At 43.0% G+C, this 24,137-nt stretch overlaps 1 long non-coding RNA gene across 1 annotated transcript; it reads left to right on the top strand.

The window, feature by feature from the left end:
- The first annotated feature begins 1,904 nt into the window (after positions 1-1,904).
- Positions 1,905-22,269, top strand: LOC124986528 (uncharacterized). The gene is made up of 4 exons (XR_007109029.1): positions 1,905-2,041; positions 13,539-13,662; positions 15,517-15,566; positions 19,160-22,269. It is a non-coding gene; the product is annotated as an uncharacterized LOC124986528 (long non-coding RNA).
- The last annotated feature ends 1,868 nt before the right edge of the window (positions 22,270-24,137 follow it).

Raw genomic sequence — 24,137 nt, 5'->3', positions numbered from 1 at the left:
AACCTTTCTGTTGAAAGGAAATATTTTTATTGCCTTCGACTAACATAATTTTCAAAGAAGAACTTCGTTCCATTTTTCTTCAAAACTATGATGGGCACAAGCTAGCGACGTTTTATTATCCTTATTCTGAAATAAAATCTGGCAGGTAAACGGATTCTTAAATATGTCAAATGTTCAACAATTCAATGTTAAGGCTTTTTTATGCTACAGTATAGGCATATAACTGTACAGCAATAATAATCCTTTAACTAAGTATACTGATTCCTAGTTCACAAACCGTCTGTGGTCTCACTGGAGTCAAAGAAGGGAGATATTGCGGTGACATCATTGCTATTATTTAAATTAAACTGCTTTGGGAGAATATAATTGTTAATAAAAGCCTTCTTTTCCACGCCCCTCAAGGTTTCCCTTCCCCCTTTGGCATTTTTGACGTGCTATTCTGGATGAATGTAAGCAGAATTATGTGAAGACTAGTAGTCTACTATATAACTACAATGTTGCACCTGCAGGTCAGCAAGGAAATGCAAAGGAAAAATTACTATATTTAGGGATAGTTGTTTGAGAAAATATATATTTGGAGTTTAGATATTGATGTTCAAAGTTTTTCTCGTTCTTTTCATGAATATGTGTGTGTGCACCCTCTGCAGTGTCCGTGTTTGTACATTAAAGGCTGCCATGTAATCATTCCAGGGGGCTGATTTAATGCATTTAACAGAGAACTAATGGGTCCTCTACGTCGAAAAGCATACTCCTATTTTTAATCCCGTCACGTATTGAAGCGTTTTGTGTGAGTCTGAGGCGTCCACCTTTATTCATAGTAGATGCTCTTGTTCAAGAAATCATTCCAACCACTTTGGGTTCCCTACCATTGCTAAACTGCCCCCCTTCTTTCTCTGCTACTTTTTTTCTTTATTTTTTAGTCTATTTTTCGTAACGCTTAACAAAAATAAACAATCCTTGCTGTACAGAAATTCAGTTGAAATGATCCGGCGAGCTCTCGCTTTGGTCCTTACTTCGAAATGTAATTTCAAATACTGGATATGATAGGACTTGGTCGTTGATCAAGCTGCAGGAGACCGAAGCTACTTTTTCGTGCCGGATTTTACCTTCTTTCTTGCCTGGAGCGTGCGCTCTTGCACGCGTACACACACACACACACACACACACACACTTCCATAAAAACAAGCTGAGTGAGGGTGTCCGAGTGTGAACTGAGAGGCTGGGCTCAGGCTGAACCTGGGCAGTAGGAAAGCCGCTGGTGAGAGGCGCCAGCACCAGGGGCTGTGGCTGAGGTGGCCCGCGGCTAGGGTGAGGACGCGCGGAAGCTGTGCTGGCCTCCCGCGCTTGTCTGATGCAGGAGAGGATGGCCAGGCTCCCGGGAATGAAATCAAAGTTCCGTAGAGCTCAGAGCCCCTAGACAGCCAACCTTGTCGGGGCGAAGTGCCCTGTGTGGATTGAGCTCCCGCGTGGAGCAGGCTCCAACGCTGGGTCTGCCGGGGAAGAAGCCCACGAAAGGGGTCCCGTGGCGCTAGCTTTTGTACCGCCCCGCCTTGGCCAGCCTTGAGCTGACGCACCGGCTCCCCCGGGACGCAGGGGGCGTCGCACTGCAGCTGGGTGGGGAGCAATTTATTCCTCGCGGTCCCATCCCAGCATATCTACGGTTACTCCACCCTACCCCTCCCATCCCTCCTCCTCCTCCTCTACCAACGCCCGCACAACCTTCAGATTCTCCACCTCCTCTTCATCCTCCATCCCCCTTCTCTCTCACTCTCTTCTCTCTCTCCCCTTTCTCTCCTCCCTCCTCCCATCCTTCTCTTTCTCTCCTCCCTCTCTTCTCTGAATGAGCAAGCTTTTGCTTCTAAAAGTCACAAGTAATCAGAAAGAGAGAGAGAGAGAGAGAGAGAGAGAGAGAGAGAGAGAGAGAGAGAGAGAGAGAGAGAGGCCGCCGAGAGGAGCGGAAGGCAGGAGGGAAGTCTGGCACAACGTCTGAGAGAGGAAACTTGATGCTTCTGGGCCACCCTTTGCCAGTGCCTCGCTGGAGGTAAGTACACTGGGTACACTGGGGACCCGCGGAGTTCGATACCTGGCAGGGTTCAGTCCTCGCCCACAGCAGAGAGACCGCTACCCCGCGTACTCAAATAGTGAGGAAAATGTGAATGGGGTGCGAATGGAAGGAGGGCTCCAGCCCGAGGGTCAGTGGGGTCGGCGTGGGGCGGAAAGGATGCTGTATGCCTGAGAGCCTGGACCTCCGGTTGGTGCCCTAGACACCTTGTGCATTCTAGTCAGGGTTCAGAACAAGCGACTTCGGGGGTTTGTCGCTATCGGATTTCCCTCCCTATGCCGAGAGTTCAACAGCTCTCCTCCTTTACACGTTCGCGTGCAAACAGCTCCTGGTCGGTCTTGAAGTGAGAATGTGCACCTCTCTCAAATCTCGAAAAAGGAAAGTTTGACAAGGTGGGGGTTTCGCCACTCTGCCCTTACCTGGAACCTAAATTAGGAACCTAGACTTGCACAGAAAATTGATAGTTTCCCTTCTTTTTCTTTAAAAACATTGACTTTAATGAAAAATTGTATGTAGTAGAAAAGATTATTGGATTACCATGTCTGATCAGCTGCTGCTGACCTACCAATAAGCGTTTTAAACACACACGCGCATTCACGCCCCCCCCCCGTGCGCACACACACACGGGGCGGGGGGCTATGTGCAATGAGTAAGGCCGTCGTAAGTTACCAAGAATTTAGAGAGAGTCACAAGGGTTTTTAAATGTGTAAAGGCTGTGTACGTGTCCTCCATGTGTACAGAGAACAGGGGGAGGGGGCAGAAGGAACACGAGTTGGCTGGGCGTTTTCTCTGTGCCTGTGTATTTCGTGTGTTGTCAGCTGGCTCTGGTTTCTAAGCGATGAGCGTTGCCAAAGGCGGGGGCCAGCATCCACCATCCACCTCGGCACCCTAGTGGCGAAACAGGACTCATTTGTTTGGTGCAGAGCGGTGTCGACCTAGAAGAGACTGAAGTGTAGTTAGGTCGGCCCCCTGCCATCCATTACACCTGCGGCAGATGGCTCTAGTGGTAGAATGGTTTTGTTTGCCATGATCAAGAAGGGAGGAGGGAGAAGCTAGAGCCTCGCCCCACTCAAAAGTATTTATAAGGAGCCAGAGAAACGAAAGAGGCCATATTCGTATCATCGAAAGCAATAATGTTGCCGCTGTCTGTGAGTGAACCTGGACATGTTAGTGACCTTGGTGCCTGGTCCCAACTGATGACATAGCAGAATTTTAGAACAAATATTTTTCGAAAAAAATTTTAATAAAATGCCTTCCACTCCTTGCACACACGCTGGTGCACGCGCGTATGCACACGCGCGCGCGCGCGCGCACACACACACACACACACACACACACAGTCTCCACCTATCTCTCCAGATGCACACAGGTGTCCTTGGAGCTCTACTCCCTGAAGTCAAACATCAGTGAGCCCCTGCAGATTTCACTGAAGCTGAAAAGGAGGCCACTCCAAAGGCAGGGAGTCTCTCTCCTCTTCCAAAACTTCCTTCAACCAGACTGCTAGCTTCCATAAACAAGTGCTCTCTCCCTGAACAACCACCTAACTGGGGATTTAGTCAGGTTTTCAAATGTATCCATCTCATTTTCACACACAATCATGTGCCTTTCTGATCAATATTTCCTTTCTTGTATCCCTTCCTTCCTTCATGCTACTCAACAAGCAGGAAAGGAAGTACACACACCCACCATAGCAAGCCCAGAGCCCAGAGGGAGGGCAGGTGTGACAAAGGACACAGACACAGTCTAATGACAGTTCAACCTGTTTTAATTTTTTAATTCTTTTGCTAAATAAGAGAAATTAAAAGAGTTATATGTCAAGGGAGACATAATCAGACTGAAAAGCCTTGTTTCCACCCTTACTTCACACACACACACACACACACACACATAATCACTATAGTAACCACATATATTCTATGTACTCATATTTATATATTTATATAGAGAATATATATTCATATTTTTATGAAATAAGAAACCATTCCACTGACCTAATTTTATATTCTAAATCAAGAACCTTGCTTCAATAAGGGCTTAGTACACTAATACTTTGGGAGTGATTAGTATGCAGAGACATTCCACCATTTTTGATACACAAATTCTATTTTCTATATTCTTTAATACCAAATGTCATAATCAACAATTTTTAGAGTCAAACCATGAGAAATCATCCTAGCTAAGATTTTGGAATCACAAATAAAAATACATTCTAAAAATTCTAAAAACTAATAAGGAAAGGAAAAAATTCAACATTTTTCAAGGTGCTTTCAATATCCAAAGAAACCTTTGAAATGGGTTTGGTTGATGGGTGCTCGTTGCATGCCCAGTGTAATTTAGTTTTCCTGTAATCATTTTCCTTTTCTATGAAGGTTTTCATTATTCAGGGAGAAAGTTGACTTTGATATACAGTGGGGTGCAGAATTCATTGAAATAAATGCCAATTTTATTCATTATGAGTACTACAGGTTTATTCACCAACATAGAAACTGCTAAGGGTCTGTTTTAGGATGTGAATTCATGTATTATCAGAACACATTTGGGTCCACTAGAAGGAAATTTTTTAAAAATAAAAAAAAATACATATGAAACTGGGTTGAGGAGCAGACTTCTTGAGCTTTTTAGAGGTACTTTTTAATAATAAAAGAGGAAGAGCGATGACCTAAACTCTTGACTTTCAGGATCACTGAGAACTTCCAATTTTATTTAAATGAAATACAATTAGCAGACTTATGCAATTGTAGAGAAGGAAAACAAAAATTTAGTCCCTGCAAGGTTTTCCCCCCACACACTCCTACTCAAAACACTTTAGAATCTAGTTCCAACCAGTAGCTAAAGCTAAGGAAAATAATTTCCACAATGAACTCTTGAACTTTGAATGAAAAGTTGCTTTTTTCTAAATCCTGGGATTTATTAATTAGTAATATTTTAAATGGAAATCTCAAGGATTCAAACTAATCCAAATATTCCAATCTTTTGAGAGGAAGGAATGTTTCAATATTTGAGCAGGTTAATATCAGAATCACTCAAGTAGGTGATTCTGAGGCCCAAGCAGCCTCAGAAAGTGGCACAGGAAAAGGGTATATAGGAGACTCAGGGAATCTGGGGTCCCTCTCTTCTCCAACAAGACATCTTTTCATATGAAATGACCATTGCTTTTACAGATAAGACTCAGAAGACAAAGTGAATCTGAAACACATGAATTGGTTTCTTTCCATCTTCATCCTTGCTAGATTTTCCTCAGGCCTTGTCTATCATCCTTTCTCGCCCTCTCCAACACCTAAGGTCTTTAGTAGGATGTTGTGTGTATACACTAGATAGAAAGATAGATGAAAAGCACTTTGATAACTCTCTCTCACATACACTCCAAATTTTTCTTTACTTTAGGAGTAATTAATGAGATCATAATTCTTAAACAATAGTTGCCAAAACCCAATCCCTGAAGGTAGTGAGAACCGCTAAAAGTGCCCTAAAATGGCCCGCGGGAGGATTCAACCAATTCGAAAGCCTGGTGCACTCGACATTTTTGAAGATAGCGTCTTTAGTCAGTGCTGCCATGGGATGGTGGTGAAGAGGCCTGAGTCATGAACCCAAGGAAATCAGATCTCCAACTTATGCAAGGGTTTCATAAAACCAAAGGATGGTGACCAACTGCATCTGTATGTTCCTCCAATTCTCTTGAAGAAAGGACCTCCGGCTAGATGGCATGTGTGTGCGCATTATGTTCAGCCCCACTGTACAATTCCCTTAGGGGGTTCCTAGAATTTGTCGCTCTGCCTTTTCTGGGGCGAGCAAGGCCTGGGGAGGTCGTGAGAGCCTTGGGCACAGGTTCCCGCGGCTTCCTAAGTCTATGGACCCTGGCCATCTGCAGCCCAGGGTCGCCCCCGACGGCCCAGGCGCGGTGCACATGAGGCCAGTAGGTGTCGCTGTTTCCCTGCTGGCGGGAGCCAGGAGCCCCGCGAAGGCCCCCAGCACTACTCAGCATCCCGCGCCGGGTGGGTTCATGACCCACTAGAGCTCAGGAGATAGGGCAGATCCCTCCACCCGCCTTCTCGAAACTGTGCCCTTGCTCACCTGGCCACGACCGCAGCGACATTGGTAGGCCTAAGGGAGCGCCTTCGGGGAGAGAGAGGGAGTCGCATCTGTTGGGGACAAACACCGGGCCCCGACGGAAGCGGCTCAAAACCGGCTTCTTTAGCGGCAAACCATTCTCCCTCCTTTCTCTTCATGTGCCATGCGCGGCGGTGGGGTACTGAGCATATCCTGGTAAAATCCCGAGCTGGGGAATTCAACCTGGGTTCCACATTGGCTTCAAAAATAAAAAAAAAAGAGGTTGAAATCCTAGCTTCGTTGGAGCTAGTCATAGGAAGGGTGGATTGGTTTCAATTTTCTTGCCTCAAAAATATAAAAATAAATAGAAGAAGAAAAAAGAAACCTGGGCCTAGGTACATGCATAAGCTACATACCATCTTGCACACACGTATGCAGGCTGAGATGTCGGGTGACTTACTGCAGCCCCCTCCTCTGAACCAGGAAGGAGTCAGTAATTGGAATGTGGTAGTCTTCCCCCAAAGCATTGCTTCCAAGTATTAATCCCCTTTGGAAAAAATCTAGCGGTCAGCAAGTCTTTGGAATCTGTATTAAAATTCTAGGTATTGATACTTCTTCACCCTTCTTTGGCGTCCTGCGGCTCCCTTCCTTTGGCCTCAGTATGCCGCATAAGAGATTATTAATCAGAGGCGTTCTTTTTGTGTGTGTTTCAAAAGGAGGGCGTTTGGCTTATGAATACCGAGAGGGATATTTACAATGGATACATTCTATAGGTGACTGGAGATTTTATTATGATTTTGATTGTTTTGTATAGGGAAATGACTGCTCTGATTCGGAGAGGGGGAGGAGGAGGCGGCATTGAATACGCTAAATTCATAAGCTCTTATGCAAAATAGAACTGCCTATGTATTTAAGTTAACGTTTAAAATAATATCTTCAATCAAAAATTTGCGGTAATGTTTTAAAAGACCCCCACTTTATCTGTATTTTTGGTAAAAGTAATAAATTCGCGAAGAGGAAAAGCGTAACATGTCAAACCAAAGAGGGGAAAATCTTAATGTCCAGACTATATCGGAATACATTTTGTTCGGGATTCTGGGCCTGTGTCTAACTATTTCTGAGGACATTCCTGCACAAGTGGTCCAAGTCTTTAAAGGCAAACCTTAATTTTTAACGTGGGGTGGCCAACATCATTTTTGAATGTCATGCCTTTTGCTGCGTTTCATAAAATTGGCTCCTTTCTGTTAAGTTCTATATCTGTTACACAATTCTAAATAACTATTTTTTATTGAGATGGCAAACTAATCATTGGGTGACGTGGGGGGATGGACACGTCTAATTGGAGTTGTGAAGTTCAGTGAGGTGGTATTTTTAGCTTAAAAAGTCCAAAATTTAGATATTTGGGTACTTCTCCTCCACCCATGATTTCCCCACCTCGTTCCCATTTCACTCTCTCCTTCACTCAGGGAAAGGCAACTGGGTTCCCTTCCTCCTCTTTCTTTTTCTCCCTTGTCCCCGTCTTCCCTCTACAGTGCACTTCTCCTTTCCTCTTATTTCTTCTCTTGTTTTTCTCTCCCTCTCCCTCTCTCTTCTCAAATTTATTGTCTGATTCTATCAGTCAAGTTAATATAAAAGTAGCAAGTGGGAGGCCCAGCACCCTTATCTGGCCCTCTCCCCTGCGCGCGCAGGGCACTTTAGGGAGGTGTCGGTCGCTGCCAGTTACTGGCCGAAGTGTTGGCCTTTGGTGCAGGACACGCTGCTTGCGGAGGAGTTGGGGTCTGCTCGGGGTTGCGGGGCTTATTCAAATACCGCCCGCTGCTGCTGTGATTCGCAGGGACTCGGCCTCCATATGGTAATGCGGGGCGGGGTGGGGGAGGCGCAGAGGGGAGGGGAGAAGGGAATGGGGGTGAGGGCTGGTGGGAGGGGGCTCCGGCACCGCGAGCTCTGATGCTGGGCTGGGACAGAGCACCCGGACCCGCGGCAGCGGCGGCAGTGGCGCTACCCGCCCTCTGCCACAACATCCATCAAGACAGCGAGCCACCAAACCACGGGCCCTCGGGGTAAGCCACAGCGCGCACACGGCAGCGACGGTGACGATTCACACGCTTCGGGTTACTACCATGCGCCAATAAGGGAGATTAGAAACAGAAAAGGAGATTACAGAGAGATCAGAGATAAGAGATGTACCTCCCTGTGTCCCCTGTCACACAGCGCGCGCGTGCACACACGCGTATGTACACACACGCATGTTCAGACACCGTACATGCACATATTCCTTGCTACTGCCATCTAAATATATGCACCGACACTCTATGCCCTACAACGTGGCTGGTGTGTTTGTCCTGCTCCTGCTAGAGGCGGTCAGGTACATGCTAGAGTCCAGGCAGGAACAAACAGCTACACACAATTTGATTGTTGCCCAACTCAGAGAGACATTAAGTCTGCCGAATTGTTTCACTGAGCCAGGTGACCCCCCTCCTCAGAAACCAGTAATTCTGTAAGCAGTTGTGGACTCCTGCAATTATTCACAAAATATGCTGAAAATGTACTTTAGGAAATGTAATTTTGCTATAGAAGGCAATGTAAGGGTGAATGTGAAAGATGAGTGTGTTTCCATTTTTTAGTGTTTTATGCCTAGCCATCTGACCACTTTTTATTGGGTGACATATCATATGAGCACTTTGGTGTACGCTTGGAAAAACTACAGCTTGAGGTAAGGCTGGAAATGCCATAAGAATTAAGGTGGCTAAAAATGGATGCTGGAGAGTCCAGCATGAAGGATGGCATACAGCTGTAGGTTTCAAATGGGGGAAATATATGTGAATATTTACACATGAAAGCCATTGGGGAAGGCTGAGTCTTGCCCTGAGTATCTGTACAGGTAAGTCATTCATGAGAAAACTAATTACCTGTGCATGTACTTGGACTTGTCTAATTGAATAAGCTGCATGTGTGCATATTTTCTGTTCTTTGTGGCTAAGCAATTATGAATTGAGTCTTTTAAAATAATAGCTTTGGGAAAATTCTTAACGTGATATACATATGCATATATACATACACACACATACATACACACACATACACATACATACAAAAGCCATTGTGCTGAATAGTTATATTCCCAGGAAGGAAAATTCCATTCTATAAACAAGACTACCATTGCTTGAAATCCAATTCAAGGCCTGTATATTTTAGGGCAGATCAACTGACTTAACATAGTCAACTGTTTTGTTTGTGTATTTATTTTCATATCAAAGTCAGGAATTAAGGATACTTTTCAATCAAGATAGTGTGTTTCCATCCATATTAAGATAAAAATGAAATTCGGTAAATTTTGAATGCAGCAGACATAGTACAACATACAACATGGTTGAAAATGTCTTCCTTGCAGAAGGCTGTCCATTGCTGTGTGTACACATTTTAAAATAAATTTTTTTGAAATAAGAAATGCTAGAAAGCAATAGAGCGGTGAATACCGCATCTCTCATCAGCTCGAAAATTCCTTAGAAATCTTTGAAATCACTTCATTTATACATATATTATCTCAAATGCACTGACCTGAACTGTATTTCTGCTATATGAAGTTAATTAGACAATCAAACTTTGAGCCTTGAATGATGGGCACTATAGTCAATGAAGGGGTATGTCAGGAAAGAAAAAAAAAAAAAGTGTCTTTTCTTTTATGACCAAACTACAGCTGGCATTGCATACATGACAGATGTGCATATTTGTAGCCTTAAATAACAGAAGCAGGGAGGCAACTGTTGTATTTATCTAGCAAGAGACAGCAGCAGACACTAGCAAAAAAAAAAAAAAAAAAAAAAAACCAGACAGACGGAAAGGGACAACAGACAGATAGACATAAAAAATAGCAACAAAAAAGGGGAGGGGAATCAATAAAACGATACAACCTGAAATTTTCACAAATTAAAAATGCAAATATATCTTTACATATGCATCAGTATTAAAAATAATACACGCTGGAACCAACAGGAGCGGGAGTAGAAAGAGGAGGAGAAGGAGGGGGAGGGGGAGGAGGAGGAGGAGGAGGACGAGGAGGAGGAGGAGGAGGAGGAGGAGGACGAGGAGGAGGAGGAGGAGGAAAGAATGGAGGCGCCGCGGAGCCCTGATTATGCATGGGCTGGAGCTGCCTCCTCTAACCTGTTCTTCTCGGAGCCGGGCAGCCGGCGGTCCTCAGCCGCCCACAGAACAGGAGCCGAAACAACCGTTCCCGAAGGCTACAGCGTTTATTTTTCTCTTTTGGGGGTTTTGGCGGTTGTTTCAGGGGCTCGCCAACTGGCCCCTTTAATTAAAAGCTTCAATAAAAGGCGATCGCGCCAGGAATGCACTCGCTCCTCTTCGCGCAGGATTTGCATATTTTTTTAATGCCCTAATTTCCTTGATGTATGTAAATGTAGCCGGACGTAGAGGCAGACAGGGAGCTGACGTCAATGGACGTGACCTCGCAGCTAAACCTTGAACGTGAAGCCGGGATGGGGGAAAACACGGAGCGGCAGCCGGCGGAGCCCGCAAGTGCGGGCAGCGGCAGCGGCGACCTAACCCAGGCTCGAGGTGCCAAGGGGGCCGGTACCAGACCCGGGGGAGGACGAGCCGCTGCCTTCTTTCTGCATCTTGCGGTTCACAGCCTCGCCAGCCTTCCCGCCACACTGGTGGACTCTCTGGTCCTGCGCCTAGAGCCCCACCACATACACATTCTTTTGCTCTACTCAGAAAAACAACACACCCAACAACAAACCGAAAACAACAGATAACAAACCAAACGAATCCCCAAGTGTTTTAAACCAATGCTCGGGCAGCGTTTCAGAAAGAAGACTCTGACAATGGAATATGATTTTTTTTTTTTTTTTTTTTTTGTGCTTCTCTCCACAAGAGGAGGGGGAGACAACAGACAACAGCAAATCATTCTTAAAACATGATAAGCTTCACATGTTCTCAGTAGGGAGAGGTAAACTGCCCAGCCGATTGGTGAGGGCGTCTCGTTTTGGTACCTATTTACCTGTGCACCTCATTATGCGCGTCGGATTCATAAACAGCAGTGCCAGGAGCGCGCGTTTTAATGTGATGGGAGTGTCAAGCGTGTGTGAGTGTGTGTGTGTGTGTGTGTGTGTGTACGCGCCGCGCGCGCGCACGTGTGTTGGGAGGTGCTCGGTCTGGTGAGACAGGCGCCGTGAGATGACAGATCAGTATCTTTCCACGGCCACGTCTGGGACTTATCTGCGGAGCCATCTAGGCCAGAGTTCCTAGGCTGGGGTTCGACTTCAACCCACTGAAAGGGGAAGCCCCCAAAAGGCTTTCCTTGAACAGCCAGGTCATTCCTACTGCTTTGGGGGAAGGGAAGTTGAGGTGCGAGCTATTCCGTGACCGCTGTCTTGATGGATTTGGCCTGGTGTTTTTCACTAGGGGCTCAGCAGGCTCCGCGCGGAGGTAGCGGCTCTCGGATATGCGGCAAGGAGGCCTTCAGCTCCCCTCCTTCCGCGACGCGCGCCAGCGTCAGCGTGCCCGCGCACCGGGCGGGGGCTGCTGCTATCTCCTGGTGCAAATTCGCCCCAGCCCTGTGCTCGCCACCCTCTTCCACGTAGCTATTACTCGGCCCTCTGCTTCTTCTGGTCCAGTGCTTAAAGCCGCAGACAATCAAGGAAGGGGCGCCAAATGCCGCGATGTTGACCTGCCCTAGGCCGCCAAGGCTGCGGTTTTCTAGTTCCACCTTGCAGACCCAGCTTTGTTTTCCTGACGAGCTCGTGGCCACGGGGCCCCACGCCTGCAAAGGGAGTGTGTGCGTGTGCACGGGGAACGGGCGCGCGCGGCGGGCGGGGGGCCATCCCGCCAAGGACACGCATGATGTCTGTCCTCCGGCTGCACTTGGCGGGAAAGCTGGGGGCCACCGGTAGGGCCCTGCGCCCTCGGTTCGCATTACTACCTTTTCGCTCCCGCAACCCCGGGCTTCATTTACATACGGGCTACTGGTCTGAATTTTTACAGCGCTCCCTCCCTTCTCCCCATCTCTCGGCCCCCGGGTCGCACGCGCGCAGGCTCGGAACAACCGCCCCAGCGTGCAGACACTCGCTGTAGGCTTTGGCCGGCCTGGGGCGCGCAACGGGGCCCAGGGGGGCGCACAGCAGTCAGCGGGATGGATTCCTACACCGCTTCCCCGCCACCCTCCCCCACGCCCACACCCCTGACGTCCTCCTGCTCGTGTTGCAGGAAGCCCTCTTTGAAAGCCCCCACCCTTTCCTTTCTGCACACTTCCACCCCCACCCGCCCACATCTCAGTCTCTCCCTGGAAAACCAACGCGCGCGCTCGTGTATACACACACACACACACGCACGCTTTTTCTTCCTCCTCAAATAGATAACCCCTATGGCGCGTCCTTGGTACCTTTTGAATAGCACGGGAGTTTAGAGAATAAAAATCCTTATAATGTATTGCTTGTCTTTAGCCAAACACTTTTAACAACCACAACAAAAAGGGGGAGGAGAGACGAAGGGGACTTGAACCAAAAGACCTTTCTTTAAGAAAAAAAAAAAAAAAAGGCTGCAAGTCAAAAGGTCATTCTCCAAGTTTGTAAATAAAATTGCAAAGGGAGTCCTTAAAGGAGTGGAAAGAGGAAGGAAGGTAAAAAGCCCACAAGTTACACAAAATGCTGCATTGGAAAAACAAGACTGGGCGAGTCTTAAAAAAAAAAATGTGTCTTAAGAAACCAAAAGGGGAAAAAATTTGGAGGAAAAAAGAAAAAGAAGAAAAGGTAGAAAAGGCAAAAGAAGTTTCTAAAGAAATGTGTGCTTTGCATCCTACAATAGGGAAATGTAGCCATTGCCCTCCTTCAGACGAGACATTTCTAATTTGTTCCGTCTGTCATGAGGGGACTATGAGAGGTTTGGGTGCAAATTCATTATCTCTGGCAACGCAGAACGTAGTGTGGGGACTGAAAAAGACCGTGGCAATGGATGAACAATAGGGCTTCAGTTCATCAGTAACAAAAGCAGTGGGGAAATTGGTTGAGTTTCAGAGCACGTCCTCCTCGGCAGAGGGGGCTGGACTAGACCTTGGACAGCCCCCCCAAAAACTTGCCGAGCCTCGCACACACCACTTCACTCTCCACTCCGAGGCTCAGGGAGCAAGTGCCTGGCGTGGGGGGGAAAAGTTGGCTTTTTATCCTCCTTGGTCTTTTGCGCCCTTCTCTCCCCAGAAGGGAAGACCCGTTTAAACTATTTTAGACGCAATCAAGCAAGGATCACTATGTGGAATTGAGCGGCAGTTTTAAATGTGCTTAGGAGAGGAATGATATGAAAATTTTTTTTCCTTTTTCTTTTTTTTCCTTTTTTCTTTCTTTCTTTCTTTCTTCTTCTTTTTTTTTTTCTTTTTTCTTTTTCTTTTTCTTTTTTTTTTTTTTTTTCTTTTTTTTTGGAGACGCCGAAAGGAGCCTGTTGGTGTGCTGTGGCCGCGCTGTGACTGGATCTTGTCTTCTGTCTGGCGCCTCGATTTCTGTCGGGATGGATTTGAGGGGCAGCACTGCCTGGCGCAGGGAGATCAAGTGAGTATCTCGGCGGCCCTCAGGCTGCAGCTCCGCCCGTGGTGCCAGCAGTGCCCGCCGCGGCCCAGCGTTCGCACTCCTCATCTCACCCGCTCGCCGGTGCCCGCAGAGGCCGCCGCGGGCCGCTCCGAGCGCCAGTCCGGGCCTTTGCTTCAGCTAATTGATTGTGTGCCTCTGATGCCAAACCTGTTGATCTTAGGAGTTGTCTGAGCCAGGATGGTTAATTATCCACGGGTCTGACTCCCAATGGCAGAAAGATGCCAGAAACATTTCACGTTGGAAAGGGGAAATTTGTACGTAATTTTGTGTTGTTGTTGATGGGACTTTGCCCTCTTAAACTATAGCTAAATACAATTGTATTTTGCTTTTCTGGATTCCGGGTTCGCATGTTGAATAATTCGCCTCCTTTTAACGCCCCAAAGTTGCAATTACCCGGCAATGAAAACAAGGGTCTGATTCGATCCTGGTGGAAAACTTAAGTATAGTAACTAACTCGATCTTATGGCTTTCCTCCTTTTTCTTTTTGCCTTTTGGATTTGGGGAGGCGAAAGGCTGCTCTACAGGGTTATCCCAAGTTCAGCTTCATCAAGATGCAACCTTCGTGGTTAATTATTGGGACTTGGAGCGATTCCTTCTGATGCTTCTGGCATCCAAACGGAGCCTGGTCTTAGCGGTTTGCCTAGGGCCCAGACCCTGCTGGGGAAGGCAAGACCTCTTTCCTGTGGCCTGGAATTATCTGCGGAAACCCAAGGCGCTGGGAACCTGAGCAATGTGTTTGCGTTGGGGTCGGCAGCGTTTTCTCTTGCAAATGTACCCGCGGTGCTTGAATGGGGGACTATCTCGAGGGGTCAGGGCAGCAGTGGAATTGATCAGAAGTTAGACCAGAGGCCCTGTCAAGTCATGGCCACTTTAGAGTTCTGGCTGCCTTGGGCCCAGCTTCGGGTTTGGATTCAGTTTCCTCCCTCTCCTGGTGCCACATTTACCTGCCACTCTCCTCCACCTTGGCATCAGTAATTAGGGCTCCGTTTCAGGAACTAGCTAGTAGAGTCAACATTGAACTAGTGTAGTACTTTCATTTTGCAAAATCAATAGCCCCACCCCACCAATCCAAAGTACAATAAGCGTAAAAAAATCATAAAAGAAAAGCAACCTATATTCAGGAGTGTAAGACTTCCTGAATATTGAATGGGGGAGTGGAGGTGGGGGAAGGGAATTTTAAAAATCCACCACTTTACAGCAATCAGGTTTTACATTATTCATTGATTTACTGAAGGAAAGAGCCAATCAGAAACCGTAGATATGAATGCACATCTCACTGTTCTGTGGCTTTACAGTAAACTATTTGCATCTTTCTAATGGATTAGATATTTATCCAGGGATTCCTATTGTTTGAAAGGCCTGGAATTCAGTCCCTTAAACATTTAGAAAATAAGATTGTATTTTAGTCTTAAAATCTTAACATAGAAAGACCCTCACTCCTCTTTTGTATGGCAGATTGCAAGGTTCAAATCCTTCATGTTTCTAAAGTCCCTCTTCCAAGCTAAAAATAAAAGGAGAAAGAAAAATTTAATTTCCCAAACCCCTCCAGATTCTGCATATTTTGCATTCCCATTATCATGCATGTCTCCATTTAAATGCAAATTAGCATATTTAACCCTGTGGATGCTGAGGTCCTGGATACACTATACTGGGATTTTATGGACTCTTTTGGCATTTTAAGGATTCATGGTAATTGCAATACTTTAAATGAAACCATATCTAGATATGATTATATATATATATATATATATATATATGTAGGTGTGTATACATATATATAAACTGTGATCATTTGTTTTCTTGACTGTTTTTCAGATGAGGCTGCAAAGAAGCATAAAATGAATAGACTGTCTAACCAACCAAAGGTAATCCTAAAATTTACATTCCATAAAATGAAAATGATGTACAAAATCAAAGCAGATTATTATTTACTGGATGTCAGGCCTGCAGTGTATTGCATATCTCCCAATGCAATAGATGGAATTCCAGAAAATCTAAGTTTCCATATGTTCAGTTCTTGCCCCTGTAAGGAACCTTTGTATATCATATATCAAGCATAACACTAGCATAACCTGTAACTACCTATAAAAAAGAAATTTGGGATACAGAAGAAATAACAGAGTACTTTTATTAGAAAGTAAGGCAGTCAGAAACCTTACATGAACTACACAAATGGGTGTAAATTAAATGATTTTTATAAAGAAAATGGTAATCTTAACAGTGTTAGGGGACTGTGGTTTACATGCATAAGAATCATATAAACCAAATATTTTAAAGGGATTTTGGTGGTAGGCCACTCCTTTTTGTACTCTGCAGTAGTATGAATAGGATTCAGGGATGTTCTAATATTGGTGACAAACCCAATGTATCTGAATTTATGGAATAGCATAATTCTGTTCCAAATATGTGGAAAATCATAACTTTTTAGTTTAAACTCAAGCAGAGATTGTTTATTCCCAAGTAAACCAGCATGTTTTAATTCATGTTTCAGCCATCTGGAGACCTATAAAAAGATTAGAAAACAAGCATGACAATCACATCTTAATCTACTAGTTATTAATGGAAATTTATTAGAGAATGAACAGGCAAACCATTTGAATTCAGTATATCCTTCACTATGTAAATTTCAAATTGAGTTCAATTCAATAGCTTTTGAAAACAAAAATGTCTGATTTTAAAACATGAAGGTGTTAAGAGTTGCTCTGAACAATGTGTGACAGACATTGCCAGGAATCTTTAGAACTGCATGTTGTTTTAAGTTGTCTCCCATTCTGTAATCATCCAACGTTTAAAATATATATGGTAAACCACAGCATAAATATTGGCAAAATTGAAAAAATCAAGTGCTCAGTGTTAAGCCCTTCTGTGTATTTTGTTTTATTTCTCCATACCCTGAGAAATGATGGAGAGGTAAAATATTTAACTGGTTATATGGCTAGTGAACAGGCTGCCTATAATCTTGATATTGGCTCATTTCACTTATTGGACTTCCCATGATGGATCTATGGTCTGTGTACCAGGATTGGAGGCCAGTCCTGGAGGAAGTTGATTTGACTATGGGATGTTGTCCTAGAAGATGCTATTTAAAGGCAGTATCTTCTGTAACTTCTAATTGTAGAAGCATCTCAAATGTTGTGTTTTGGCACAATGATGAGTACTTTGGTTCTTAAAATGCATTTAATTGTCAAATGTGGAAATATAGCTATAATAATTTGCAAATTCACACAAACATGGAGTTAACATACACATACACACATATACACAGACATGCATACTTTATTGTTTCTACTTTCATCAGCCCCCACCCAGGTTTACTTAAAGCAAAAAGATAGTATAAAAATATCTGGAATTTATTGGGCTTTGACTTAGGAATTGAATACACTTGATCACATGCTTGCGTTATGTAATACATGCCAAATCACTAATGATTCTGCTTCTGGCTCTTGGAAAGCAAGGCCACAATACCCTTCAATATTCTAAGACTTCAAAGCTCATTAGGGTTTTACATAACGTCAGTAATGTGTTAACTTTTTATTCAGTAGTTTATGTTGTGACCAAATAATTTGAGAAGGAATGGCAATTCCAGGATTGTGTTTCTCTGAATTAGTTTGTAGTTTGCACATGTACTTTATGTATAACCTAATGCAGCCATTTCTGCTCGTACCTCTTGATCCATAATTTGATAAGAAATATAGATGAGCAGTGTCCACAGCTTAGTCTTTTCTAAATAATCAAAACTAGAATGCTCACCACAAAGGCAAATAAATTAAAAAATAAGGAAAAGTTGACATCTGTGTTATTAAGTCATATCTTTAATTGGTGTGATATTAGTGTGTAAATTCTTCATTGGGGTCTTTTCCTAACAATTCTGGTCTTGTCAGTCTTTTCTACAGGTGTACATATGTGTTCTCTGTATGTAATTGGATTAGCATATTCACACTCTGGTCTTAAATGAATAGATTACTGAATTAATGAAGGAGTGTGTGTTAATTCTGAAAATGTTTTAATTTTGGGGAAAAATGGTCAACCTATAGAAATGAGGGTATTGTGATAAACTAGTGATGTGTGCAATGTGTATTAAGATTCATTACATTCTTGTAGCATATATTTTAAGAATGGCAACACCACCAAACTTATCTTGAATTCTGAAGAACAGTTCATAAAGTTCACCCATGGTGAATATGCCTGTTACATATGTAGTATGTAGTCTACATATGTAGTATGTAGACTACTTTGGATGTTTTGTTGATTAATATTTGAATATTAGAACTATAGTTCCACACAGTTCTGTACATATAATAATGTACATATTATAGATGTGCTAGCCATAGATGACCCTTTAGGAAAGAAAGATAAGAATTCCTTGAAATGATCATATTCACACTTTGAAAAGTTCTAAGAAAAGGGATGAGGCTAATTAACTCCCCCCTAAGTAGGAGAAGGAGGGAGTGAGGAAAGGAAAGGTGAAGGTAGAGTTATACTCTTAACATCCAGGTATTTTAGCTGTATTTTCCAGGAGGGAACAATACTTTTTTCATAGTTTCAAAAGCAAAAGCAAGAGTAGTGCATTTTGTCTTTCTGTATGAGAATTGATGCTTAAAACAATAGACAAAGGTTCAGCATTTTTATTACAGCAGAGCTATGTATAACATTAGAAACTATTGCTGCAATGTTTACCTGTGCTGCATTGTAACACACATACCCTATATATGCAGTCATTTTCTAAAAACCAGGATGAAGTCCACCTGCTTAAAGCAATTCAGTTTGAACTTACAGAACAAAATACGCTGCCCTATCGCCATGGTACATAGATACAAAACATGACTGAGCTGTGAAACCATTAAAAACACACCAGAGCAAATTGTCAATGTAATCACACATCAACTCACTGCGTAATACAGATCTGATTCCCAGCCCCAGAAAGCGAGGCCCTGCTTTAAGCATAGCAAAGTGCCTTCCATCTGTCTGCCTATGCAATCTGCCAGAAGAGAAATGCAGGCAAAGACGTTCCCCAGACCTGAAATGCTTTTATCTGTCCTTAGAGAGAGATTTCTTCCAGTCTTTGGATATTAGAGCGATCTACACTAGCACCGAGGAGGTAAAAGGCCGCGGGTTGCTTTTCCAGGAGCAGTCGGTAGTGCTAGCGGAAGAAATGTTGATTGAGAAAATAGGGCTTGTTGCAATGCTGCTGCCGCCACCGCCGCCGCCGCCGCCGCCGCCGCCGCTGCTGCTGTTGCCGCCGCCGCCGCCGCCGCCGCCGCTGCTGCTGCTACTCAGGCAGCAGGCGTGGGGCAGTTGGCTGATCACTGATGCATATCAATAACCATGTACTTGAGATTTCTCATGACATCATCATTACCTTGGTCTCCCGCGGTCTCGAACCTTTGACCTTGCCGGGCTGGTCCACGATTTGGCAATGAAAGCCCCTCCAATGATGGCCCTTTTCTCCTTCTTTCAGACCGGGGGCAGCAGCACACCAGCAAGACGGCATCTTCTCCTCCCCTGCCTAGAAGCCCTGTGAAATCGAGGATCTTCCCCCCAAAACACTCACATACAAGATATGTGCAATCAAGCTGCCACCGCTTGGTAAAAAACTCACGATGCCTAACCCAAAGAATCGGGAGCAGATCCTTGAATCAGCTGTCACTTCTATAGAATGGGATTTTTTTTCCTTCCTCCTTAACCTGCGCTGGAAATTGCCGTTGGCTTTATACATCTCTATAGAGGAAGGCTAAAGAGTCTTGCGTGAGAATGAAGCGATTTACAATGCAAATAGAGGCCTGTGAAGGGATGGATGCCGCTGCTCACTCCCAACAGCTTGCTGCACCTTAATAGCTGGTTTTATTTTCTGATATTAATAGATGAATTGTTGACTAACGCTGCCGGAGATTACTTGCTGGAAGGGGAAAAAAGTTCGGAATAAACTCTGAAGGCAACAGATCCTATGTGGATGTTTTAGCCGCACATACACAAACAGAAACCAGGTCATATTTACATAAAAAGAGGAATCTTAAGCACGGCAAGTATCCTGGACGACTACTCTTCAGTACTGGCGGAAAGGATCGGGATCTGGAGTCTGGCAAGAGGAAGACAGAGGCATGTGAGGGAAGCGAGTTGTTATCTTTGGTTATCTAGCTGTATGAGTGTATTGGTCTTCATAAAGCTAGATAACCGAAAGTAAAAACTCCTTCAAGATCGCCGAGGAGCGTGTGAGAAAGAAAGACTACAACCAAGAGACAGTAAAAACCAGAAAGGTCAGGAATACTTATTGAATCTAACTTTGTTTTTGTTTTTGTTTTTCCTTATGATGAAAGGTGGGATGAGAGGAAATTGACACATATATGCTGAGATATAAACGTATCAGGTTTTGAAAGGGGTTGTTACAGCTGCGAAGGAGAATTGTATAGTACTAATGAGTAAAGATGCATGTATATTTTGTTCTATTTAAGGTAAAGTTTACATAAGAGCAACTTTTTTTTCTTAGATATTGTAGAGATGTCTGATACCTAGTTTAAAAATGATTCCATAATTATGTAGACTTGGGCAGTTCCCTTCTGAGGCTCCTCCCCCCAAAATTGAAGATTGTGCTTGGAAACTACTTTAAATGTATTTGGGCTGTATGTCAAATTTCGTAAAATTAGACTTTAAAAAAAGTTTATACTGAGAGGTTAATAATTTATATCTATTGAAGACTTAGAACTAGCAGGGAAAAATGAAGAAAAACAAAAGCAAAGTCTGATTTTTATTCTTCTATTCAAAATACAAGGACAGATGCTTCTCTGTTCCAAGAGGGTTTCCTTGAGGAAGCTACTGAAGCAGAAAGACATGATGGAGACGAGATCGCCTCCCCTCTTGTCAAAGTGTTAAAAAAATGTTCTGTCTTACTCTGCGCCTAGCATTGGAAATGAAAGTGACATTTACGCCACAACCCACGTGTGCGCCTCCTCTCTTTTTGTTTAAGGATGATCAGGTCTATCCAGGAAACAGCTCTGGCATCCCAAACTGAAATAATTAGGACGTATATAGACCTGACAAAAATGGAAAGGGGGTGGGGAATCTGAGGGTCTGTCCTGCCTAATTGATTCCGCTAAACGGAATGCAGGAGATGTGAACGGCAGGACGCTCCGATTCCCACGCTCGGGGGCAAGTGGTAAAGCTGGCCGGCAGCCTATGACAGACAGCCCTGTTGGGGGGTAGGGGTATGAAAAAAACATCAAGTGCACACACCATACTCATCTCCATCGCTTAAGAAAGTAAAGGCATTTCCCACCCACAGCCATCTGCAGCCTCCCAAATGGCAACGCCAACTGATCTGTAGCTGCTGCATACTGTCTGTTTCTGTTAATTTTTAACCGCTGTTTAATTTGGCCATGAGTAAGTTTGGCTTTCTTCTTGGTTGAGATTTTCAGTATTTAAGGAAAACTAGTGGAAAGTGATTCAAGAAAAGTCCCATACTGCCTGCCCCATCTGTGAAATCCTCAGTCTCTACTTATGGCCTTGTGACCACCTTTTGGCTTCTGTTTTGACTGGTTTGTATTTTAACTATAAATCTCCGTTTAACAGTCATTATTATGACTTCATCAGGTTGTTTTCCTCTTAAGATGACACACCTAGGAACTTGGCCTGATTGTGCTAATTAGATGCACATTGAAAGTCAAATCATGAAGTCATCAGCCTATAGAAAGTTGATTACAGTAACAATATGATAAAAGGTTGTTTTGGAATAGTCCCAGCTAGATGCATTCTAAACAGGCAATTTAAATCTTAATTTAAAAATAACTATTCTTAGCTTTATACACTTTGGGGTTTTAGAGGTCCCATTGTAGTCTTTTCATTAAAGTTCTTACAGTTTGCCACATGTCACCAAGCAAACATTTGTGAAGGCATTTACACATAAACACAAGCATTGCAATAAGATGCCCAAAATAGCCTATTATCTTCCACGTGACCTAGATTACTAACACTCTTAAATATATAAATTTTCTTCAAAGGCAGTACATTTTCCTTTGTAGCTTCAATTCCTTGTAAGACTTCAGACTGGAAAACCCTGTAAAACTACTGTTAGTTTCCTTTAGAAACTCTGAGAGACTTTAATAACATAAATTCTCAATTTGGCTGCTGAACACGTGCCAAAGTTTTACTACCATAGTGACCGTTGAGAAGACCCTTGTTTATTTACATCTGAAGCACTGTTTGTGCAAACAACCTTTCATTGTTAAGTGCCTGTATTCCTTTCATTTACTTCATGTCCAGGGGTGCTATTTACCTAGAACCATTGTCTACTACAATTAACATTTACATTACAAAGTGTGTGGTTTTCTTTCTCAAGGAGGTTCAATTAAGGCAATAAGATGTTTGTGGGGGAAACCTATTGTTTACTGAAAGCACTCAATGGAGTCAAATTACTGACGCTTTTGCCTACATCTTGGTCTTTTATGTAAATATGTTAAATATAACATCTAAGGAAAATAAATAATATTATAATTATGTGTTTGCCATTGTCATATCAAACTTGCTTTGTATCATACTAATGTTACATAACTTATAGATCAATAAAAATACATTTCAATGTTATTTTCATTTTATTTTTTGCTGTTCCACTGCTCTTGCTGCAACATGTCCCAATTTTTCTTTTTTCTATTACACATCAAACTTCTGACATTTTGTTTTATTTGTGTGTGTTGAAGAGAGGTACTGTATCTGAGCATGGGTCTAAAGGGTATCTGAGATAATCTCTACAATGACCTTATAATAAGGTGATATTTCTTTGAAATCTGAAATATTCCAAAGGCATGTACATTTAAGTCAAAAGAAGTGTAAATATCAGTTAAGTAGTTCTTTGAAAGCTAGTTTTAACATTGGCAGAAACCGGATCAAGTTTATTTAGCATACCACTGCATTGTAAAACAGTTGGAGTGAAGTTGCAGGTTGCGTGAGTATGCATGTTAACTAGTGGGAACCAAGCACAGTCTTTGTGAAAGGGGAGCAGCAGATTGCTGTGCAAGGCCAATGTTAAAAAGGCAGCTGAATTTAACACCATCTGGAAGAAAAGATCCCTTCACGACTTTCTCACACCGTCAGACAAAACTAGTGTCTCTTGTTCCGAGCCCTTGTCTATGCAACCATACAATACTGAGTCATTATACTTTTGCTGAGAGAAAATTTGAGAACACAATATGGGTAACCAGTGAATGACCAAGTTTCATTGTGCCCGCTTAAGTCGATTGAAATCTACGTCTAGAGCTATGAATGGTTGTATTGTTTTCCTCACCAGGGCTGTACTAAATGTCAGCACAGTGTAAAGAAAAACTTGAAGTCTGCAAATAACTTACCAGATCTCAATTATAATATTTTCCCACACTAGAACTAATATCATTGCGAGGGGCTACATTGCAGAAAATACAAAAAGAAATTAAAAGAAATAAGAGAGTTCATTAAGTTATTTTATCTAGACAAACATTTTAATTTTCTGATGGGAACTTCAATTCAGGCTGCAGACTGAGTTGAGGAATAGAATTCGTTACTTGGAAGTTCAAGTTACAAAAATGCTAAACAAATATCTATTTCTACCTTTAAACATTCTTATTAGATATAAACAGACCCCACTTGGGTTTTACTGCTAGTTCTGTTTAGAATTGTTAGTGTAAATGTAGTTTAAATTTTGCTTTAAATTTTGGCACACTGCTCTTTCAAAGTTTGCCACTGTGATTGACATTGTAAAAGAACACCATAGACATACATTTCCAAAAATATACAAGAACGTTCTGGCACCTCCCAAGGTGGATTCTAGTGCCCTCAGAAATATGCTTCCCCTTTATGTGATACCCCTCCCTCCACCTTTTGTGTGTGTGTGTGTAAATCAGTTATCCTTAGGGTTAACGTTCACACGGTCTATTTGACTGTAAACAGTCAGAAAAAGGAAACAAAGCAGTTCAAAAAGAGTAAAAGGAGTTGATTGTGTATGTTTTATTAGGATGTCTATTTTAAATATAATTGACTTTGCAATTTTGTTATTGTGTCACCAAATGTCGCATAGTTCTTAACATGTAAGTGCAAAACAATGAGTAATTGCTGTTTTGCTGAATAATACATCTAAGTTGCCAACGTCAAAGGTATTATTTTGTGTATTTCTAAACAAGAATGTTAACTGCAGGTTTTGACATCTAAAATCTCTTCATGAAATACTTAGAAATAGGCTGATAAAATAACTTTAAAACTAAATATGAAGATATAAACAACTTATTTTTCTTGTCCTACTTTATGATACTAGAAAATTAACACTGTAAAGTCACTCAACAATTGAATTGGAAATAACAGTCATACAAAAAATTCAAAAGAACAACAAAATGGAAATTGTATAGAGATTTTTTAAAAAAGAAATAGGAAAACTTGTGCAATATCTTTGCAGAATTTTTGCAGACTACGAATAGGCATCT

This window comes from Sciurus carolinensis, chromosome 6 (genome assembly GCF_902686445.1).
Source record: "Sciurus carolinensis chromosome 6, mSciCar1.2, whole genome shotgun sequence".
Lineage (NCBI taxonomy): Eukaryota > Metazoa > Chordata > Mammalia > Rodentia > Sciuridae > Sciurus > Sciurus carolinensis.
Note: the sequence above shows the minus strand (reverse complement) of the source record. Positions and strands in the feature narration are given on the sequence as shown.